Source organism: Scleropages formosus, chromosome 4, assembly GCF_900964775.1.
Source record: "Scleropages formosus chromosome 4, fSclFor1.1, whole genome shotgun sequence".
NCBI lineage: Eukaryota > Metazoa > Chordata > Actinopteri > Osteoglossiformes > Osteoglossidae > Scleropages > Scleropages formosus.
The window spans coordinates 6,184,770-6,192,284 of NC_041809.1; positions in this window are offsets into that span (position 1 = coordinate 6,184,770).

Genomic DNA, 7,515 nt, shown 5'->3' on the forward strand with positions numbered 1-7,515 from the left:
ATGTGGTGTGGTCTCTAAAGGGGAAATTACACAAACTCATGTAAACAGCCTAAAATTTCTCCTGCAAAGACACCAATCAGTGTGAATCGTAGCAAAATTTGTTTTTTTTTTTTAAATCTTTGTATTTATCATTTATATTTGTGACATGTACGATGATTGAAAACAGAATTTGCCATTACAGCTAAGTGATGTGTTTAGGTGTCGGGAATACATATGCATATTATATGTGACATATCTTGCTCTCGAAAACGTGTACTCGTAGGACCGTTGCAGATTGCCTTTTTATTTTCACAAACCATCTGTCCCATGTTTTGGCTCTGAAAGGTAAGCTCTGAAATTGCTTTTTTTGGTGACAGCCTGGAGGAACTGAACAAATTCCACAAACAACAGAGCAGTGTCATGTAAATAGATGGCAAACTGAATTAGTGTGCAGGGACGCAATGACAATATGGACATTGTCAAAATAAGGAAATATTATGAATATTGCAAATGGATATAATAGCAGATCCACTCTATAAAATACTTGAAGTACATTGTTCTGGCCAAATTCTCAGAAATGGAAACTAAATTTTGATTTATTTGAAAAGCCTGTCCTCAGATCAGTAAGATCATGTGTTCTTTAGAATTGAGCAGCGGGAGTAAATATGAACATGAAAAGTCAGTTGTTGATCACCATTTCTGGTTTTATTAACAACCATTTTCCTGTAAAAAAAAAAAAAAAAAAAAAAAATCCACAGGTGTTACAAACTTCATTTAATCTGAATTTGTAAATTAATTACTAAATGAGTTAATGGACTTCTCATAATTCCTCACCACATTCATGAACTGCCTACAAATGACTGCAAATTAAAGATGGTGCAATTGAACTTTTTGCACTCGTACAATTAATGCAATGAGGATGGATGTATCATAGGTACATCTATCTTACATGTAACACTTTACAATTTAATTAAAGTTGCTTTGTGTTTAATTTTACAAGGTTGTTTTTGATAAAAATTTAAGAGTATATTTATTGACAATGTAATGTCACGTGTGCATGAGTAAACGTCTAATGCTAGTTTAATTGAGAAGAGTTGAATTTCAATGACCTCAGGGTTTCTTTATGGATATGATTATGGGAAAAATGGCAGTGGGAAGTTCATACCAAATACAGGGGTCTCAAGTTCAGTTCCTGGAACGTTAAGTGCACTACATTATTATTATTCTTTATTTAGTTAACACCTATGTCCCAATGCTTCATTTGCAGTGTTAGATAATTAATGTTGGAGTATTTAGCCACTAATACAGCAGGGTGTTCTTGTATCGGCTCAGGGTAAAAACCTTGATCAAGGGTACTACAGCAAGAGTGGGGTTTGAACCAGAAACCTTCATGTTTTTGCTCCAGCTAATTTCCCTAATTACACAGTTGGTGTAATCAATGTAATATCCTAAATGTTCCAGCTGTTACAATATTAAGAGGATTAAAATAGGCATGTAGGTATAAATAGCACAGCTAATGAACTAATTTGACCAGCTGAGTCAGAAATGGATTTGAGCAAAAATCAGCATAAAATCAGCATAATGTATGTAGAGAGTCCCTCCAGGAACTGTAACTAAGGCACTGAGTGGCATGCAAGTTGTTCGGAATGAAAGCATGAGCTAAGTGTGTCAAATGTAACAAGAATATGACAATAATAGCAGTAATAATGACTAAGTGGAAGCGATAAGGGTACAATTACAAGGTGCTGTCAAATCCGCCAAAAAAGTTGTACATCAAAGCAATGTTAAAGGCCAGAAGATGGCCGGCAACCAATCTGATGTTGAGATTAAATGGTAAGGCAGGGGATGTGAATGAACATTTAATTGTATATAAGTGCTTATAATAATGTGTGTATGTGTGTATGTTATCTGAAATGGGAAAAAATGCTTCAAACTCTGACAAACGCTGCAAGAATTCAATGTGAAAAATCTATAAAGGAGTAATGAGTTCCAGTAAAAACAAAAAAGATAAAATATTGTTTTAGATATGTTGGAAATGCCTGTGTTGTGTTGTAGAAACCACTAAAACTCCTGTCTGTGTGGAAAAGAGTGACGATGGTGCGATAGCAGTCTTCGGGTGGCGACGTCTCATGGCGTGATGCCGTGTGCACTTTGGTTCCAGTGATCTCCGTACAAAGACACCACTAAAGATTTGATCTCTGCACTGACTTTGTGTTTTAATTGTACAAACACCCCTTTGTTGTAACCATACATGGATTTGCACACTTCAAATAAATGTTTATGATTTTTGTAAACCACTGGGATCTTTGGCTTTATGTGTCTATGTCTGTTAAAATACAGTTACAATATGGGAACAGAGAAAAACCAGATGATTTTTGTGAGCTTTGCAAAGGGTGAAACTGACACATCCTCAATGTGCAAGCAGATTTCAGGGGTTAATAGAAAAGGGGGGGGGGGGGGGGGAATCAAGGATCTTCTGTGGAATCCAAGTTGTCGTTGAGGTTCCTGACAGAAACACTAATTTACAAACTATTCTGAGAAATCTGTAGCTGATGTGAGGTAAAGTATAAGGTTCACAATGCTCGTTCTAATTTCCATAACTACATTTTAAATTGCATGCATGGAGATAACATACCTATATGGTAATGAAAATTAGACGTGGAAAGGAGATACCTTACAGAATCATAACTATTCTCCAACAAGGAAATGGGTTTAATGCTGGTTTACGGATAATATGCTCAAAAATGTACTTCTGGAGCATCTGGGAACATGATCGGTCCATCACTCATGGCCTCCTGCTGCATCTTGCACATCTGACAGGTGCCAGATGGAGCACTTAATACTAAAGATGAGTATAACCTCGGAGAACCAGCTGGCACAGGCCATGCGTGTCGACTGCTCTTATAACCGCGCAGCACGGTAAAAAAAAAGACGTGGCGTCAAACCAACCCTGCAGGCTTGAACCTGCCAAACAGTGTCAATAAATACATCAGTCACTCTGATTGTATTTGCTGTACCATTACAAAAAATGGCCTTGGTGCAAAAGGGCTTCGTGTCAGAAGAGAAACAGAGAAAGGAAATAGGAACAAAGACATAAATATTACAGCGACTATGGCAGTTTGCAAATCAGCCAGTTAGTGTGTAGTTCAACGAACGTTATTGACCTTTGCACTCAAGAGCTCCAGGCAAAGAAGCAAAAGTCTGCGCCGTTTAAACCTTCTAGCGCAGAAGGAGGCTGGAACCCTGAGGAGGAGACACTGCTTTGCAGACCTTCGCCATGCGGACTCCTGCGCCGTCATTCCTCGCAAATCATCATTTCCGTACACTACACATCTACTTGTTCAGCTGATACTTTTCTCCAAAGCAACATTACCGCTCTCAGTTATTTACCAATTTATAGAGCTGGGTAAATGCTAAGCAATTCAGGGTAAGTACATTCATTGCTCAGGGCCTTGTCAAGGGTACTACAGCCAGAGAAGTAGGATTCAAACCAGCAACCTTTGGGTTCAAAGGCAACAGCTCTAACTAGTTATACACACTGAGTCAGTCTTTGTAGCTTATGTTTCACACTTATTTAAGTCACAGAGTTGATATTTACATGTTTATTTGAAACTTTTCCTTCCATAAGGAGTCAAAGGATCAAGGGTCAAGGTTCAATTCGCACCTCCTTGTGTAGGACAAGTGCTCCTGTAGAAGTTGGGTAGGTGGCTGAAGGGTAAATCGACGCACAGCTAAGTACAACTGGAGAAAAAAAAAAATCAATTAAATTAATTGATAATAGCACTAAATGTGTTGTTTTAGCTGTGTGTTCTACTCGATGGTTGTAATTTGGTTGAGATCAATGTTACCACAGTTCTCTCACTCATGTAGTCTCCTGTTAAGACAACGTTTTTGTACATACTCAAGCGGTCTTATTGTGTTCTCTAATTGTTCTTAAATGTTTCCGTAGCTCCCCACCAAATTTTTCAGTTTAACTGAGAAAAGAATCGGTCGTTTATATTTTGAGAGTTTTTGCTCTTCGCTGGATTTTGTGTCGAGGGGCGATTTCACTTTAAGTGGGCTGCGCTCCTCCGAAGTGGGCGGGGAATCGTGCTGTGCGCGCGGAGAATCTGAACTTGAAGACAAAGTCAATTAAGTGCGACGCCATTGAGAGCTGAGGCACTTGGCGTGTGGCAGCTTCGGTTTTTTGTAGGTACGGAAGAAAACAAACGTACGGTCGAAGCAAAGTGAATGTTTAGTTGATGAATTTAATTTATAAATAGTAGAAAATTTGAATAAGTACCTTTGTTTGTACATCAAATAAAGGGTCGTTGAAGGAATGTAAAAAAAAAAATAAAAAATCCCTTGAGGCTTGTGCTACACGGCAAGTTGTGATAATTAAGACTGGAAAAATAATGACCTGGTGAAGCGATTGGATAGTTAGATACCTGATTAATTTGTTGCCTTGTTGTGCAGAAGAAGTTGTGGGACGGTGTTCTCGTTCTGTCAGGCTCCTTGCTTGCCACACAGGCCGCCAAAAAGTCAGTTTTGGCGGGCTTTCTTCAGCACGCGCCGCACCGCGAGCCACTAGATTTCATGTTGAGGCGCCATTGGGTCTCCGTGTCCTCTACTGTGAACCAGAAAGTCAGAGGAAAAAAAAGTACATTTTTTTGTTTGGGCCCCAGCGAAAGGAAGTTCTACTTGCTGTCCATAAAGTTTAGCTGCATTTTAGGTTGGGGTTTAGTTATGTTAGGCTGTAAATACTTTTTGTGTGTTCCTAATATTCGTTTGGAACGTCTTTTTTGTTGTTAATTACACCAGAAAACTAATTTCCTGACAAAATTTCAGACTGAACTTACCAGACTCATTGCCCTAAACAAACTTTCCATTATGCACAGCCATTTTTGAGTTGAGTACTAGAGTTAAAGACTCACTGACAGCGTTGGTAATTAGGTTTAGATTTCCATGAGAGTTTATTCTGTTTTCTTGATTGAATACTCTGAACCAGTAACTGGAGATAGGAATCATGTTATTGGGAATCACCTGCAGTTGAGTACCAGTGGTTGTACAGTCTCTTGCATCTTTCATGATCGTGCAAAGAACACTTATGGAAACACAATGGGTGTGTACATTTACATGTATTAATTTATCTGATGTTTTCTCCAAAGTGACTTAGAGTGTTAAGCTACCAGCAGCTATTTATTGGTGGGTGATTTTACTGGAGCAAGTTTAGGTTAAGTACCTTACTCAAGGGTACTGCAGCTGGGGGTGCAGTCCTGTGACCTCTGGGTCCAAAATCAGCTGCTCTTACTACTGTGTTACCAGCTGAATGTAAGAGACATACCATTGTGTTGAATTGTTAGTCTGTTAAATGAGAAATGGTACATATTTTTACTGGCTATTGTACAGATTTTTCCCTGTATGGTACAGTAATTGGAGGTTGGATGGGGGGCATCCTCTGAGGACCCCACAAGGGGTTGTCCACCATGGGCGCCTGCTTCTCCAGTGGAAGCCGTTTTCTTCATTTCACTTGGTGAGTACATTAACAGTTCATTACAGTAAATTGCTGCTTTATTTTAGTCTACATTTATTTTGTTTTACATTGAGTGTTTGTTGCCGTTTACTAGAAATAAGGAAATGTTTCCCAAGTTGTACTGCCTAGCAACATACCCATTAATGATCTCATTAAGCGTTTGGTAATTAGGTCATTGGTTCTGAAGTGTATGTGTACACCGCTTCAATTACTATTCTTACTCAGCTAGTAATACAGAAACACTGCAGCTTTTCTGTATCTGAACGATTCACAAACCTGCATTCAGTGCTTCGTTGTCTCGTATTGTGGCTGGAGTGCAGTTCATTAAGAAATATGTACATTTATGGCACTAATGGCCTGAAAGTAATGATGATATTTTAGGTTCATGACACAAAATGGTAATTCTGTGCACTTGTATTCAGCATTTAAGAATGTATGGAACATAAGCTATTAAACTAGGTCTTAGATGAAAGTTGCAAATGGATAAAGAAAAAAATCAGAACTGTGAGGACCTGTTAACTGCAGATATCATTAAACCATTGTGTGATGAATTTTAATTCTTCAGCAGGTTTTTTACAAAGTTGATATCTCGAATTTTTGTTCAGTGGAATCAGTTCGTTTTTCTTCAGTTTAATGCGATCGCATGTCTTTCAAGTAAACAAAACTTTACTTCCTATTTCTGATCATGTTGAATCTGAACCAAACAATCGTGTTTATGTAAAATTGATTCAAGGTGGTATTACTATTCATTAATCTGACTTTTTCTAGTGAGTTAACTCAATTATTTCTGCATTTATAACATTTTTCATGTATCAATTCAAGTACCTTGAGTGCTACAAAGGGAGCAGGATTCAAACAAGGGTCTTTATAGAAATAAAACTATAACTTAAGATTTCTGATTTAAACACCCTTTACAGTAGCATAAATTACACCTTAATCGTGCAATGGAATCTGTTAGCAATGCTGTTGTTGCTATAGAACTGTTACATGCATTGTAAAATATGTTGGTGATCATGGTCATTCATCTTTAGTTCAGGAACCTGTTTTTCCCACCAGTTGCAATTGTAAAGGGAATTCTGTTAATTGGGTGGTTTCAAAGAACAAAATTACATTACGTGCATGATGGGTTTACTATTTTGAAAAACACAGACAAAGATTTTATGTATAAATGCATTTAATTGTTTTGTCTTCATTCAAATTTCAGTCATATCTATAAAACATAGAACAATTACAAGCGCTGTACAGTAGACCAGACTTGACTGTAATATACATATATACTATATATAAATATATAGTATATATAAATTTGTAAACTAGGTATTGTAATTATGTAATACAGTTGCCTTTTTCATTGATTTATAATGCATTCATATCCCTATTGAACCCCAACATTTTGATTTTACATCATAACTGAAGTGTCTTTCCCTACAGCAATTTATTTTTCATTTCACTGGAACCAAAACATGAAATACGGCACCTTGTTCATAAGACAGTGGGCTCCTATGCATCACTGACTAACAGTTGCACAAATGTACTGACTGTATAAATAAGACAGTAAATAACTTTGGCACATTGTGCTCTGTAAACATTTCATCCAATTTAAAAAAAAAAAAAAGTTAAAGTAGCTGTCATTCACAGACTGGGTTTTTCTTCGTATGTTAACCATAATGTGAAAACTTAAGCTGGTTCTCATGAATGTCATATAAAAGACTTTAATACACATACAAAATTCTTAGGTTGCATCTCCTTATGATGGTGGGTGCTAAATTATGCTGTTGAACCTGACAACTGTCACTTGGCTAACAAAGCTCCTGTGGTGCCTGTTTCATTATAATTAAACATTTCTTAGCAATTCCTTCTTCAAAACACACAGTATTCTGGCTTGATGTTGACATGATTAGTCCCCTCCCCTGGCATTAGACATGCAGTCTCTTGCAGGAACATCTGGCACCCTTTATCTGTCTTAAATGTACAACACACAGTTAGGTAAATTAGTATTTGTTCCTGCAATGGTGATGCAATAT